Source organism: Centroberyx gerrardi, chromosome 17, assembly GCF_048128805.1.
Source record: "Centroberyx gerrardi isolate f3 chromosome 17, fCenGer3.hap1.cur.20231027, whole genome shotgun sequence".
Taxonomy (NCBI): domain Eukaryota; kingdom Metazoa; phylum Chordata; class Actinopteri; order Beryciformes; family Berycidae; genus Centroberyx; species Centroberyx gerrardi.
This window is the reverse complement of record NC_136013.1, coordinates 20,505,774-20,523,194: the sequence shown is the minus strand read 5'-3', so window position 1 is coordinate 20,523,194 and position 17,421 is coordinate 20,505,774.

Sequence of the window (17,421 nt, the reverse complement as noted above, 5' to 3'; positions counted from 1 at the left end):
CAAATATAGATTTCTGATAGAAAATTATATTTAGAGAACATTCTGTTGGAATAGTGATAGTGTATTTTATATCTTCTGCCACACAACCATGTTCATTGATTTGTCCTAGATACAAACTGGGGGCAGAGGCCAAACTAAGTTAGCCTAGCTGACCTTCAAAGTTCAAGCTAGCCATACTAGCTTATAGCTATCTAGGTAAGTTAGCTATCCAGCCTGCTGACCTTCCAAGATTATGAATGCCATGGTCATGAATGAATGAAAAACAGGTCATTGCCATTCATATTTTGCAGTTATATTCTAAGTTCCTTCTTTGCTATTCAAGTTTGCCAGTTAGCGAAGCTAATGTTAGCTAATTCAGCAAAGTCTTCTACAAAGACGTTGAGGAATCTTTAGTGAGTGTTACTGTTGAAAAGGGCATGTTTAGGGTACTTTTGGGTTCAACTTTTTCAATTTCCCTTGGCCCCGCTGGATTGTAGAACAGTAAAAACCATTTTAGAGTGTCATACACTACAGCTACTGGTTAACTCTTCTCATGAAAACCTGGAGAGGTCAGTGGAAAAGGATGCTTTTTTCATCTGCTTTTCTTCTTTTCTTTACCTTATTAGAGCTGGTAGACTCTGATAACACTTCATAACCTGGGTGCTATGAAAAATCGGAAGAGAGGGCAGTTTCTAGTTTATGCTACTAGTGACAGTGGAGACAATCTCACCAAGAGAAAGCCTTTCTGCCACAGTTACATTCCATCAACCACACATAAACTCTGTCTCCTCGATCTGTCACAGTTGCAAACCAAACGATCGTTTGGGCATTATTGTCGATCTCGTTGTCGCTGTTGTTGTTTTTTCCATTAATCACTAAACCACAGATGCTTTTGAGATACACCATAAGCTTTCAAAGCCATAAAGACACAATGCAGTTGGCTCTGAATGTTAATAGACAGCTATCATCATTGGTTTTTTTTACGCCTCCCTGGTGTACTTCAATTGTTCTACTACATGAGTTTTTCTATTTTCTCCTATAAAGAAGTTTCTGTTAAAGGATCATACCCATGCTCATTAGCATACAGCGCTACGCTCCTCGACCCTCCTCCACAGTTTCACAGCTCCTACGAAGGGATCACACAGAGAGCATATATTGTTAGCTTAAAAACAATATGGAGCGCTGCTTGAGAAGACAAACGTTTTGGGCAGAAAGTTCAGCGATCATGCGTTTGAAGACACAGAACAAGCCGGTGCTTTTCCTTTCAATTACCGCCTGATTTATTTCTTCGTTTACCCAAGCTGGCGTTGCTTGTCTACACCAATATGGCCCATTTCCAACCGTCCCTTTTCCTGCTGTCAGGTTTGAGCTTCTCTGCTGTCTTATTAAAGATCAACCCGTTATCTATGTCAGGCTCGGAACCCCTTTCCACTTCACTGACCCCTTGGAAAACGCTTCATCTGTAACATGGGCAGGGTTACGGTTTCCAGAGGAGATCCTGAGCTGCAGATGGAGGCATGCAGTATACACACTGTAACAAATGTTCTTCTTAGCGAGTCATTTGGCCTTATATTCAGTCTTAAAAAATGAAATGGAAAAAAAATCCGCCAGTGGGTGAGTGTCATTATCTTGAAACAAGGCAGACTAAGGCAGATCACCCCGCTAGGATTAAGAAAATGAATGAGAAACCGATTTGCATGGGAAGCAAGTGGAAGTATCTTACCCCACTGTCAGATTAAACGACTTGTTAAAATGGATATATTTTGCAGCGCACTGTACAATTGTAGATCTAATCATCAGGGTGCAACACTCAGCAAACCCACACAACACTTGTCATTTACTTGAAGAAAATGAATAAAAATTCATTAGGGAAAACTGGGGGTGGTTGTAACACTTGGTTGTTGTTTTGTTTTTTTTTTTCTCATTACTCTACGTTAATTTGAGCTGTAGCCTTCAAAATTACCCACATCTCTGTGCTGCAAAATGAAATGATTTCAGTCTCTACAAAAACAGAAAGAACATAATGAGCTCAAAGACACAAAGATACATTTTTGGCTTGTTGACTCCACAATCTGGGTCAGCTATAACACTGGTCAGGGTGATTTTAACAAGTTGAGACCAGGTAATGTGACAAGTAATTATGATGCCATTACATTAATGAAGATAAATATGCTATAGTTACATTGTAGTGGATAATTCATAGTATTTCAGTCTGTGTTTTAAGATTATATTAGTTGGCATTTCTGCTTTATTGGATAGTCTATAGAGAGAGAAAGGAAAGATGGGAGAAAGAGAGGGGGAGGGTGGCACTTGTGTGGAATAGAATAATAAAAAGCCTTTATTAGACAGGCTAGAATAATAAAAACAACACCTAAGCGTGTATCTCGTGATGAAGGCAGATTGCCAATAGGTGCTGTTTTTAATGTTCTAGCCCATCTAATAAAGGCACTGTATTGTTCAAATGTGCCGCAACTTGGGCTTTTTATGCTACATATACCATTGGAGGTCAGAATTCTTCCTTTTTTCTTAACTAAAGTAGTGTACTTGATCCAGAGCTGGATCCATGAAACCCCACACCTGGTCTTGCATGTAAAAATACATGTAATTATGCTAATTCTAATTGTAATTACCCAATTCTAGTTCAGTCCTAGCCTGGGGAAACCAGGGAATTGTTAAAACTAAGCCCATGTTATAATCATGCTGCTCCCACACGACTCAAGTCAATCAACCTGTTTTGGGATGGGGAGAGTGCTGAGGACAGGATCCAGGTGTTTTGTAAACACTCCCACGTGATTGTTTTATGTATTCCGAGATTTTATATTTTTGTTGTTTTCATTCAGTTTTGTCTGACATGAAGTACTTCCGAATAGATTTGCTCCAGACAACATAATATTTCCATCCATTATGTAAATTGGTCAAAAATCTCCCCAAATTGAATTTCTTTCAGCCCAGCAGGGGTCATCCAGCCTGTGTGTGTGTGTGTGTGTGTGTGTGTGTGTGTGTGTGTGTGTGTGTGTGTGTGTGCGTGTGCGTATGTGTGTGTGTTTGCTGTCTGATCTTAGTGCATGCACCCATCATGTCTTCTTAATGGACCGATGACAGGTTATTTCCATAAACACAGATGAACACTGATGTTACAGCATTCAATTAGAACAGCAACAAAAAAGATCTAATTTCTTAGCATCACTTAATTGCTCATTAACTTGGGATTGCTTTGTGTTTTTGTTATAATGATTTCACATGATAGTTAATCACGTTAACAGTCCACAATCCAGCCCCAGATGAGATTCCTCCTCAATAGACCCCATCAGCTAAACAAGCTTATATGAAACATTGCAAACTAGGCCACCTCTGATGTTTTGCCGTGTTGCACACAATGCAAAATTCCTTGGGAAGGGAAGCATTGATCTGCGCTAAAGCGGCGTAAGTTTTATATCCCCACCCAATTCAGTGTGACAAAACCACTGGAGCTGAACTAATGCTGTTAAAATGCTGCACCGGCTGCCATGTGTTTTTGTCTGATGCTTTGTTCGCTCGCTGACAACTTGCAGTGTACAGAAAAAGTCGCAGATACTTGCAATGGCACGCAGAGCCGAGTCAAAAAGCAGAAGAGCTCAACCTTGCCAAGAAAGAGCTCGGCTTCCCTTTGTGACGCCATTCTTGAAATTTCACCCACAGGTAGAAATCTGTCTTTCTCCAAAGCCTGTCTGTCTTTTTTTCCACGTTCTTCCTCACTTTCACTTTCATTTCAGCATCAAAGGTAACGCTTTTGTTGGTGGATGAGAATCCCTCGGTCAAGCGCATGACATTGCATGTGATTGCATCATGACATCAACATCATTTCCACGCCTTGCAAATGTTTTAAGGGGATTCAGAAGGGCCAGGTCCTCTAATATCCTCTAATATCTACTTCAAAAGGGTGAGCTGTGTCGTAAGCCTGTCATGGTATTGATTATTAGAGTATGTAAGAGAATCAAATGGTATGAATGTGGGTACAATATGGCTCAGACCTTGATCCACTCAACCTATAAGACAAGCTACACATCTTACCTGGCACTGTTACCTCAATTACCTCAAAGACTTTAACCTCTCTTAAAAAACAAGCTTTTCGAATTACAAGTGAGAACAGCTCAGCTCAAACTAGGATATTTTACTCCTCTTTGCTGGACTGGGTGAAACATTTCAAGGTATGGGATTTCTTTAAGTACACATGACCAGCATCAGTCTCTCTCGCAGATGTCCTGCTGGGTTCCTAGCTTGTCAAAGGAACCAGTGAGCAGCCAACAAGAATCGATAGATGGATTTCAGCAGCCAGTGGCCCCACCGGGCCGAGTTTGAAAGTACACACACCCCTCCCACGCACTCCCTGGCTGTAATGTTTCAATCAATGAACACCAGTGACCGGGTTTCTGCTCTCAGTACGAGCATCCGCATGACCACAAAGCCTATCAAGTTGCTGCGAACACAGTGCACCCTGCGCCAGTGATCCTAAAACACTATTTCATTATGCTAACCAGCAAGTATGAGCAAAATGATCTAACGTTCACGGTTTCACTGTGTTCACTGTGACTAGTGCATGCACAGTGAATGCTGCTGATATCAATATCACTGATATATGAAACTGAAAGAATGGCATGTATTTAAACAAAACTAATATAGAAATTCTTAAAATGGTGAATGAAAAGGTTTAAACTCTAAAAAAAACCTTTAAAATATGAAATAGGATGTATATATTTAAGGGCATCAATGTATCATCATGCAATGTAATAATTGCCAGAGGCTGGGAGACAACTGTTTAGGCAAGGGCAACTCTTTGCTGTATAGCATTGTGCAGTGTATTACAATCTTAAGACCAACATTTACAATCAATACACTGATAAATACTATGAACAACCATGTATTCTTCTGTGCCTGCTGCTCATTTTTGAGTGATTTTTTTTTATCAGGACACATTCTGCTTGGCTTTGTCAAAAAGGTACAACTTAATTTGAACTCACTTTAGTAAATTAAACTGAAATTAAAATCAGAATAAAAAAAAAAAAAAAAAAAAACACCAGTCTCAACAATATTTAACACCCTGGTCTCTCACAATATGGACACATGTAGAGCAAAGTATTACAAAATGTTTATAACATGTTTAAAATGAATGCGTCATTTACATATGGGGTAATACATTTCAATGTAAAACTGAACATTTGGGTGCCATCCCATCATCTTAAGAACTTGGGGTAAAACAGATGGCACAGAAGCTAGAGTGCTAAGTGGCAGACAGCACAGAGGCTGATTAGTTTGAAGCAGAACAACAACAATGCAGTCACCAAATAGTTGGCTAACCCTATACTGCATTGCCTGCCATTTGGTTAGTGCTTGTGTCAGGCTGATGGTTACGATCATTAACATCATCAACATTATGCTGCTGCACATTGATTTTAGCAGAACTGATACTTGTTACACAAATTTTTGGCCACTTCTGCCTCGAGGGACTTTATTTCTTTTTCTTTTGATTTTTCAGCCCCACCTTTGGCTTTTTTGGTCTGTTGCTTTTCCATGTTCATTTGTTGAGTAGACTCAGTTGCGATTACTACACAACACGGTCTGTCACTGTCAGCTCGGTGTATGAAAGGTACAGTGTATCAAAGTAAAGTTGGCGCTTGGAGAAAAGTGGACCAGTGTGCCGTGAATTCTTCTATTGGTCTTGCTTGGCTCAGCACCGGCCCGCAGGCAGACAGGGGAAAACCGGGAAATGGCTGGGAAAACACAGCAGGAACACTCCCAAGTCCTCCAGCCAGTCTGTCTATTCTGTTCTCCAGCATCAGTGTGTGATGGATGCCCATGGAGATCTGAGGGAGGCAAGACTGTACCGCCGCGGCGGTGCTATAGTACGAGGCTTGAGTTGCCGCAACATGCGCTGAAGAGGCTCCCGAAGGATCAGAAATTACCGTCTGTATTTTCTTTTTTTTTTCTCTGCGAAGGGGAAATCTTTTCTTGTCTTCGGGCCAGTTGTATGACACACAGAAAGACAGCAGGCAAAGGAACTGGAGCTTCTCGAGCATCTGGTCTGTGACAGGAATGTCTACTGTACAGAATATGCAACAAAGTGCATCTCACATCAAAGGGAACATTCATTACCTCCAAATCCAACCGGTTCCTGCTTTAATCAGAGATCAATTTGAATTTTTTTTTTTTTTTGCTATCATCAATGTTTCTGAAACTAATTAACAGGAAGCCTTATCACTTATTGAAAGCAAATGACATACGGGCTACGAAACGAGTTAATCCTATTAGTGTAGCCGTAACATCTGCTGGATGAATCAGAGCAGATCATTTGATTCGACTGTCCGCGGGCAGCTCAGCGTGGCACAAATTTGAAATTCTCCTCGAAAGTTGACTATGTTCTGTCCGTAAGGGAAGCCTCGCATGTGAGATGACAAAAAAAAGATGAATGACAGCATCCTGATTTGTTTTGCGCCCTTGAGTCCGTATCTCTGTCCTGGAGTTATATCTCTCTTCAATGACCTGGGCTTCTACCTTGACTGTCAGCCATTTTGCGGACATGAGCAGGCATACATGGGGCCCAATTTCAAAGCTGCTTGTCTCTCACTCGGGAAGCTTAAGCTCTTTAACACCTGCAATTTGAATTATATAACAGTCCCCCATATGGACAGGCAGAGTCTTCTGCATACACACACACACACACGTCTTGCTTGCATAAGTGCTCGCACAGTGCAAGTGGAGAACCATTCATCTACTGTTGTATCTGACACAGCCTCTGTTTGCTGCCTCTCTCTCTCTCTATGTTTGTGATGAGCAGACCTGGGTCAAATTGTATTTTGCAAACAATTCTGGGTGTTTGTTTTATTCTACTTGGAGTGGCAGATGGGTGGGGTTTGCTGCCTCAGGGCATTTCAGATAGTGTTGGGTAGGTTTTGAATCGGAGGCTTATTAAATCGACTTTCAAAACACTTTTTGTGTGATTGTCTAAACATTTCAGCACTGCTTTTGTTTCTATGGCAAAACCCACTCATCTGGTACTCCAACCTGGTTAAAACAAATGATTTGGAAACGCTATTTGATCCATATCTGGTGATTAGAAGAGGACTTTCAGATTGAATTATTATTCTCTCTGGTTTTATGTGACCTCACTCACTCAAGGACGATATCCCGATGGCTCAAGTTAGTGTGAATTGCACCATGTGCATGCAACTTCATCAGTTTCTATGCTATCATGTTTTTCTCTTCCATTTCCATTTTCCATTTCTTGTCACTCTTTCATCTATTCAGTCACCTTGAACGAATAGGAATAATAAAATCATTTGAAAGGATTCGACCTCTCAAAACAAAAAAATAAAAAAACATACTGCCGCTCTTCCCTTTTTCCACTGTCCATGCTACAATAATGTTCTTATACAGCGGCTGTCTCGATGGCTCTTAGCCTGTCCCCGTCGCTCTCACTCTCTCTTCCTCTCAAACTCTCAAACGCTGCGCTCACACACTCCAGTCCTCTCATGGTGTTTGTTTGGGGGACGACTGGCGCCGGTAATCAGCTTTCACTGGCAGCTTGAAAAAGAAGTTAAGAAGTTAGTGAGCAGCTGCCACGCGTGTGTGTGTGTTTGTGAGTGTGAGCATTCACTGTTTGTGTGCATATCTGTCAAGTGTGTGTACATGTGCTTCACTTGTTCATCACTTAGATGCTTGTCTTTAAGTATAGCACATAAGAAAGTGAAACAAAATTGAATTTCGGGGCTGTCAACCAGTTCACTTTCAGCAGCTTGTCAAAATATAATCTCAGACGGCTTGATCAGACAGTGTATCTCACTCGGGTAAAAGGTTTTCTGCCTTTCCCCGTGTAAAATAGATAGAGCATACACCCACGGTGAAAGACAGCCTGTAGGCTCTTGCATACAATGTGCATGAGTGGCTTTGCCTCTGGGCCTGCGCTGTACATTGGAGCTGTAACAAGGGTGATGGATGGAGCCTGTTACTCACAACTGATTTGCATCATCTTCACCGTTGCCACAAAGCTGCCATGGGGATCATCGTACACCAAACAGCTCACATTCTGTCAAAACCCAACTAAGGTTGTTTCTTCTTTTCTTCTGTCTTTAGCCTCTCGGGCACAGAGGGGGGGGGGGGGAAGAGACTCGGTCTTTGACGCTACCGATCCACTTCTCCTAGCCTCCTACTGCTCCAATCGACCCTCCTCCACACGGTGATCCACTTTTCCCTCCCGAATGATCCCGGCTATACGTCTCTCTTTTTTTCCCTCCTCTCTCTCTCTCTCTGTCTGTCTTTCTCTGTCTCTCTCTCCCCAATGTGAGATGGCTCCGTGTTGCACTGCACCTTCAGGCTGTGCGTGGGATGGTGTTGTGGGCTGGCATCTGGCAGCCTCTGATAAGACAGCGAATGAGCTGGTGCTATTCCTTCTGAGACTTTTTTTTTTTTTTTTTTTTTTTTGTGTAGCTGGGTCGTCCGGGTAGACCGCCGGGCAGCATTTTTTTTTTTTTTTTTTTTTTTTTTACCATGTCAGAAGGACCTTGTTCGGAAACAGTACTACACGATGAGCTTAGACCGGAATGGGAAGCTAAAGCGGTGACCATGTGTGCCCTCCGGTCTTTTAGAGTTGCCTCATTAATTTTACTCGGGCGATGATTTCCTTGCACGCTGCTCCAAATCTGAGTGGCCCATTTATTCATCAGATAATTCCTGTTTTGAAGGAGGGGGAAAAAAATCTCAGAGGTGAAAACAATACGTGGTGAAACTTTAGCATCGCAAAGACGTGAACATGAGTTTCCATTTTGAGCTGCGATGGAGCCCCTCGGAGAGCGGAGATCTCCCTGATACTGCTGCAGCCTGTGGCAACTCTTGTCTAGCTGGAACACGCTCCGGGCAAAGGCTGGCCAGATGCTTCTTTCACACACAGATTGCGAATAGATTATCTGAGCCACAGGCCATGTACTGCGACTTATCGGGCTCAAAAATCTCTTTCCAGGAACTTTCGGAATTAATTGCCATCCTCTCAGTAGATAAATACTGCAACGTCTCTATTTCACTTTGACTCCTAGGCTCGCTGTGTTGAATAGCGCACACGCCTGTTCTTCATGGAAATATTTCCCCAGTTACACTTTCTCTGAGCCTAATTTTGTGTTTGACCGGGGGGACGGGGACTAACGTTATTAGTCATTCAGCAATTAATTCCAAATGTGACTCCGGGGAAAGTGCCAGACATACCTAATTGCTAGTAATCATCTCCATGTCGGGCCTCACATGGGAATGTGAGGCATCGCGGGCCACAGATAGCTGTCTGTGGCTTTGCTAGCAGTGGTGACGGAGGAGAGGGATCCCCTCCAACCTGTGGCTCACTACCTGCTGTACAGGCAATTGCCAAGAGATGTGACATCCCAAAATATTTGCTGTTGCATGAATAGAAATTATCAAATGGTCATGGGATGCAGAACAATCCTTGACACCGCTGACCAGAGTATGGACGGTGTAGAAGAGAATGAATATCTTTAGGTGATTATCAAAGCCAAGAATGCCAAGTTGATCCTTGTGTCCTTGTGGAGAACGCTCTTTCTTGGGGAGAAGGAACTTCTCAAGAACCCAAGAATAGAGATCTTTACCATAGAATCTTAGAAGAGTTCGAGATGGACTGGGTGCTTGATGTTGCTGTTTCAACCGGCTCTGCACTACAGACTATAGCACTGTTTGGACGTGATGTGTCGTTCTGCAATGAAACTTGGGGTTTCCCATTCGTTCTCGCTGGCCAAGTCACCATCCGATGCGTCCTCAGTTGGCAAATAAACTTCAGGGATCTTTATCCGTTCTCTGCTCTTGGCGTTCTGTTGTTTTGTCAAATACATACAGAGAGGACACAAGAAGCGCTATATAAATAAACTTGAACTTGAACTTGAACAAGAACGGTCAAGTTGAGAAAGACCCAGTTTTTGTCGTTAGTGAGCTTCCTCAGTGTCTCAGCATGTGATATTTTTCTCATTGGAAAAATCTGACTTGTTCGGTTAATTTGGCAATGGGTTGTCTATTGCAAATATGAATATACATTCAGAGGCACTCGTATGCATGCAGCCCCGTGTGTACACGTGCACGTACAAACACACAGACACACACGCGCACACACAGATGATTCTGTCCTTAGTGTCTCACCCATTGCTCCATCTCACGCTTCAAAGGTTCAGAGGTTCGGGCTGAAAGTTCAGTGGTCTGGAGTGATGCGATGTGCCAGGTGCAGGGAGCCAACCAAATATTAAATGAATAAGAGACACATGAGTGAGACGGTTTGAGAAGATAAAGGGACCAAAAGCACCAGGCGTGGGCACTGAGTTGTCAATTACCCATTCGAGTCAGTCAAATATAGCTTGGAACCTGTGACTTGGGGAGGGGTGGGTGGGTGGGTGTTGTTATGTGATGGCTACAGGAGCATATATCTGCCACTGGAACTATGAGGCCAGCTTTAAACTCGGTTTGTGTGGGAGCTGTCTGGTAAATATCCAGAAATGGCATGGAAAAACTGAATAGTTTTATAGCTGAGTCATACAAACGCTTTTACTCTATGCAGGCTGCATATCTCTATGTCTAGAGCCACTCTTTTAGCGCAGTTATGGGCAAAACTTATCAGTATTATTCAGTGATAGTGTCATCATTGAATCCTACAGTTCAGATTCGTTTTTCATCCTCTCCTGTCTAATTTGTTCCTACTGCCAGGTTGCTCCTATTTTGTACAAGACTGATAAATCTCTCTCCTCGTCCAAACCGTCTTATTGTCCCTTCCATTCAGGTTCGTCCACTCATTAATAGTCTGGTTGTGAAAGCTCGGGACTTTTTGCCAGTACCGTAACAAATGCTCTTTTCACACTGTGGTGGAGCCGTGTGATTCTGAGCCCGGAAACATGCTGTAAAAATGGAATAAGCAGTGATGCAGAAGCAGATAGGTTCAGCGGATGATAACAAAACTACATATTCAGCAGGTCTTATTCCCACATCCCTGGTCTGATTCTTTAGTATCAATAGCAATCTGCCAGTAGTGGGTTTGAGCAACCGGCAGATAATAACAAAACTGTAGGCACTACAGGCCCTATGGGTTATTTGATTTATTTCGATTAGACTATCCACCGCCTGCTTTCAATGACAAGTGTTGACAGCCATTTTGTTGCTACGGCGCCGATAATCACATGCTGCAATTTGATAGCAGTAGACAACTGTTCTCACGCCTGTGCAGTGCAGACATAGAGTTTGATGAATCGATTCGATTAACTAAATCATGCAAAAACTCGTTCCGTGTATATAATTGCCAATGACCGACCCTGTTTTCAAATCTCAGTTCCCAGTTAAGTGCATTGCCAAGGAAACTGTGCAACATTCAAGCTCCAGATGGTTTCAGCTACCTACATCACTGTAACTATATAACTAGAAAAATAAAATCCTGTCAAAGCATGATTGCGGCCTCCAAATACATGCAACCTGTTGTACTTAGATGATTCACATGTGCTGTTGAATATGAATCACGGCTGGTATCAAGCGCTCCAGACTACCAGTGCGCATCTACAATCCCTTATGTGTCTTAAGTCATCGTGAATGGGATGATGAAGGGGGCCCTCTGGCTCCTGTGCCAGTGCATCTGTCACCTTAGTTTTTTGCCAGCCCACGTATGTTAATTTCTGTTGTAAATTAATCAGTTTAACAAATGTAGTTTTCTTTGTCTGAAGAGCGTTCACCACCGAGCGGCAGCTGTCCCCAGGTCAGTTTCACTCTGAAGACGCTTCATAAAACGTGGCCCCGAAACATTGTGAGCATTTCATTTAACCAGGAAATTGATAAATGTTATTGGAGGGGGGTGAAGGGACGGGGTGCATTCAGGGACGTAACAGCCACAGCGAGCTTGTGCCTAGATGCTATACCAGGCAAAACGACATAAGAGATAAACAGACACAACGCAAACTGAGAAAGGTTAATTAACTAGGCAGCAGTAAAAACTAAAACAAAAAAAAAGAACACTTTCATTTTTACCTTCTGGCCCCAGGCAGCGTGAATTAATTTGATCCTGTTGTGTGCTGTTGAGACCGACCCCACCCCACCCCACCGCAACGCACCCCCCCTGTGCTGGCATTCATTATTGTGCAAGGAGGCTTTCATCAAATACAACGAGGTGGTCAGATTAATCACCAGCGTGTGTGTTTGGGGTTGGGGGTGTTACAGGCATGTAGGTGATTAGCACAAGAGGCTATAGAGGGAACGTGTTCTTAATAAATCTGACCTTCCCCACCGTGACAGCTCGTTAAAGCGTCAGCTGTCTCGTCCGATGAATGGAAACATTTGAGAAAAACAATGAAGTGTTGATCACTTGTTCGCGCATAATTCCTACTTATTCCCTCTCATGCCCAGCAAACAGTTTGATGTGGAATAGATGTTGATACGACAGCCTGCGGCAACAACATTGAAATGCTGTGTAAATGAAGTGCCAATATGAAAGTCTATCCATCACTGCTACCTGCATCGTTTTGTGAAATCAGTACCTGAATATCTTTGATATTAGTTCAAAACAGTTTCCAAAGATGTTTCAATATGAATCTTTACCAATAACATCACATTATGGAAATTTTCTGCTTCATCACTACCCAGCAAGCAATTCATGGTCATTGCCTTCTATGAATTGCTTGCTGGGTAGTGCTAGTATAGGAACCACTATTTAACAGACAAAAAGAAACTTTGTGCAGTTTGCTATTCTACCTGGAGATACAGTATATTACTGCCATTTACTTGGGGAACAGATTACCTGAGCCTGTTGAACCTAATCTTCCTCAATTTCCTTGACAATGGCTTGTCAGATTGACGGAAGCACTGCATTTAATCGCCTCTCAGAAAAGGCACCAGAAAGACCAGCTCACAGGCTGATGTAATCCTCAGTAGCTGCCTCTCGCTGCTGTAGAAAGGTAGACCTATTCAGGTATTCTCTTCTCATCCGGCAGACACAGAGGATTTGGTACAATGTGCATGTGGGAATATTTGATTAAACAGAAAGATTACTTTGGTTATCGTCTAGAGAAGTGTCAGGTTTCAGCCACAATGTGCTGCTACCCATTTTCCATTCTGATAATCTCCATCTTTTGCCAGAGATTTTCCGTGTCATCAAGAGGAACTGTTTCAGCTCATGAACCCTGAGTGCAATTTCCCACTTACAGTCATTTTCAAATGTAATTGTAGGTGATTGTAGGTGAATCATGTGAAAGAAAAAAACAATGTAAATATCAGTTTAAAGCTGCGCTAGGCAACTTTGCACATTGGCGGCTCCAAATGGTAGTGAGAGGAAACTGTTTGTAAAATTTGAACTTCAATACCCGGAAAACATGATGTCAGTAAACTGCACACAGCACACTGATGTTTACCAACCTGGCTGCTCTGTGATGCTTTATACCAAAGGAAATCAAAGGGACGAGACAAAAGATCTAGCATTGGTGAGTCCAGCTTTCTCTGGACAGACTGAAACCAGAATTTCATTTGGGCAAATAGTGCAAATCTGCAGGGTCTCAATTAGTGAGAATGGGACACTCTTCTCTGTTGCAGCTCTACTTTCTGCTTTAGGCTGATAAGACTGGTGTATTTTAACATAAAAATCTTGCCTAGAGCAGCTTTAAGAATAATACTGTATGCAATCCCACCATCTCTTTATCAAGACAAAGGTAGTAGAGAGACATTTGCAAGACACGGGTTGAGAGGTAAAGGACACGCTGGTGCAGAATGCTCACCGGTCTTCTGCACGTGCGTTTACACACATTAATGACTTGGACTGACTGACGGCTGCTATTGATTGGACGGTGCCCAGGGAGGAAGGAGCCGTTAGAAGAGCCCTCCCCCTCTCCCTCGGGGCCTGCAGTACCTGCACTTGAGTTTTTGTCTAGCAGATGGCAACACAGCTGTGCAGGAATGCTCATCTGAAGGTTACCCTTGTATAACAAAGTCCTGCTGTCCAAATACACCTTGTTTCTGGCAAACTCTTATTGTCTCACTGCTGCGACTACTTCTCCCTCTCTCTCTCTTTCTCTCCCTCGCTCTCTTTCTGTCACTCACTCTCCTGCCTCCTCTCTTTTTCTCTGTATCTCTCCACTGTTAATGGTGTTAATTGTTAATGGTATTAATGGTGTGATGTAATTCCATATCATAAACCTTTTAAACAAATTAACACCTTTTTCTACTCTTTTTTTTCTCTACAAGGCACCCATTAGTAGTCTGTTAATGACTATAATGTGTACAATATGTTAAAAAATAGCCCGGGCTTCACTTAAATATATGTATGGCACTTAAGTACACACTGAATGGATTGGGCATTCTGTGCAATTATAAGCCTCATACAATGAGTGCAAAGAGCTGGCCTGAAAAAAATAAAAAATAAAAAATATGAACTTGACCTGTAATCTGCCTTTAGTGCACCCTTTAATGAAGTGCATTAGATGCTATGAAACCCACAGTTCTTCATAGCTAATAACCAAGGATCAAAGACCCGCGGGCCTGTTACATTTCACACATTGTTATCCTCTTAGGATGAGACGCAGCGTCTGCATGTGCAGGAGAGAGGAAAAAGCTTGACGTTCCATTTTACTGAGTACTTTAAAGTAACAATCTGCAATTTTTTTATATAAATATCCATTTTGCTACTATTTATCCCCCGTTGATACCATACAATAGTGATTCAACCAATAGTCAGTCCATGAAAGCGTTTACATTTGCTGTTCTAAACACCTATGAGAGGATCCCTCTTTCCCGGGAAAAATCCTCTGCTACACAGAAAGAGATGCAGTTTATGTTTACGGAAGCAATAACAGCAGGTTGTTTGGAATACATATAAGAAAGGAGAAGAAATATAAGACTACATTGAATGTCTCTATTATTACAGTATGTTGGGCCAGTGCCTACATTGAGTCCAAAGCAGTGGCTGCTTATGACCAAAGGTGTCGCCAAAATCAAGAAAACCAAGAATTTTGCACATTATCACTTTAGTTTCACCTTGACTTTGTCCACTTGCACTGGTTTCAATCAGGTGGTGACTGTTTTCAGCACAGCACCAAGGTCTTTTAGAGTCAGTTTCAGCAGGTGTGACCCTTCAGTCCTCCATCGCTGGGTGCCATGAAGCTTTATTTTGTACAATTCAACTGTTATTCAGCAGAATAATCAGTTGTATTATTGTGAAAAATTAACTTTAACTATAAATCCTCACACCTTAGCTTACACCTTAATCTCCCTAATCCGCTTCACATACAAATGAGTTTTAACCACATCACACGACAGGAGAACTACTGGGTTCTTCATCTATTAGCTTGCATGGACTGCTGCGATAGAGTGATGTACATAGTGATATATAAAGCAAAATCTTTTGATGATAGTAAGACAACACATATAATATAAGGAGATAAGGAGTATAAGGAGTACTTCCATGTATGCATGTAATGTTACATTATGTTTTAAAGGTTCAGTTGCTACATTAACTAGCGAGCCATGCGTTACTGTATTCTCCATAGGAAAGATGAAGGCAGCTGATCAACTAGGGAGCCAGAGAGCTGAGATCACATTCAAATAAATTAATTCTATAGGTCTATATATCATCACTATGAATGTGCTGTGGAACTGTGTAGAATTTGTACTTGTTTCTGCTACAGTAGTTCCGTTGTTCCTAACATTCATTTGGAGATGGTCTTGGGGGCTTCGGCTCAGTAAAGGCCGTGAGTAAATGGATGTGGATCCTACCTTCATCCAGGGTTCTCGTTGCTCTCGTGATTGGACCCCCTCTACCCCCGAAAGGTCACTTCTGCCTCTCTTCACCCTGGTTTTCTCTGCCCAATCACCAGCGTAACCCCCCACCCCTTAGATGACAGATGCTTTAATGGGGAAGTGTTGCAAGATTGGAAATTATACTGAACTTTCCAACTGCATCGAGTTAGTGGTGTCTGCATTTCTGCAAATGTATTTTTTTTTCTGTTTTCTGAAATGCTTACCCATCACAATTGCTCAGAAAAAAAATTCTAAATAAAAAATGGAAGGTTCTCCAGATGTGCAGGACTTGCCAGTTGGTGCTGCTGGATGCCGCGCATCAGAATGAGTCCGTCTGAGAAACGGTGTGTGTCATCAGTACTGACAGCTCTCACCACGAGGCCTCGTGGGGGTTAGCTACAGTGTGCCGAGAGGGTCATACAGCACGCGGTGAAACAGCAATTACCCAGCTAATATATAGACATATTTTTTCAGAGTTATTTGGAGTGCCGGTTGAATTTTGATGGGACCGTAATAACCTGTTCGGAAACATGACTGACAGCTAAGAGAAAAGGGCTGTCAGCGGTGCAGATGTGCAGTCGTACTGCTGTTTACATTTTTCTCAGTCAGGAATAGCAAAATAACTCCTTGCTTAAATCAGCTGCCACAAAGTGTATGCCCCATGATGTGTTTACTTTAAAAGAAAAACACAGTATTCCCCCTTTTTTGTCAGTAATTCTTAACTTCAGGAGTAAAAAGTCTTCACAGACAATCAGCATCGATACTGTTACTTTCTTTACTTTGCTTTGAGCTGCATTCACTTCAGTTTTGTATTGGTTTGAACCTTTTATTCATAAGAGTTCGGGTTCGGTTTCTTTGCAAGGGATTTTCCGTCTTCGGCCTTCGATATCTTTCATGACACATTCATGAATAAAATCATTATTCATCATTTTTTTTTGCATTTATCCAACCTTTATATACCTCAGTTCAAATAAAGGTCTGTGCAGCTTTTTTTGTAAATGTTGAATGATCATTCATGAATGTTTCATGAAACATATCTGTCTCCTACTATGTAAACACCTTACGAAAAAGTGCTGCCATATTGTAGAGTGTCAATAGAATTAGGCCATAGCATGGATTTCTTTCATTTTATATACACATTTTGAGTCACTGTCCATTCCTCCACTGTTTGTTGTTTCATTGTTATTGTGGAGTCTCCATAAATCAAATGCTTATTCCTGCCTGCCATTTCATTCCAATTATCTCTGTATGACACACAGTCCAAATACAGCAGCTCTACATGGTATAATTGCAAACTGGTATCGGCAAAGAGCGGGGCTGTTATATATATTGCTTCCCGTAATTATGAGTTATTGAAAACCAGGGTTTACACATGAAGGGGGTGTTGCAGGGAAGTCGCAGATAAGGAGTACTCATGCTGCGGCCGGCATCTCAAACACTGAATAATGGATGGTAGTAATAACCTGTGCTTTAAATCGTGCAAATTAAAACTCAACTATCCCTCTGTATGGTTCTAGAGGGAACCGAGCAGACTACCAGGCAGAGTTTGTGATTAATAAATGTTGCTGGGGGAAAAAAAAAAAGATGATTGAAATTGATTTTTAAGTTTTGAGTGTATTAGGAATTAATGATACAAATGTCTGGGGGAATTAAAAGCTCGTTGGACGA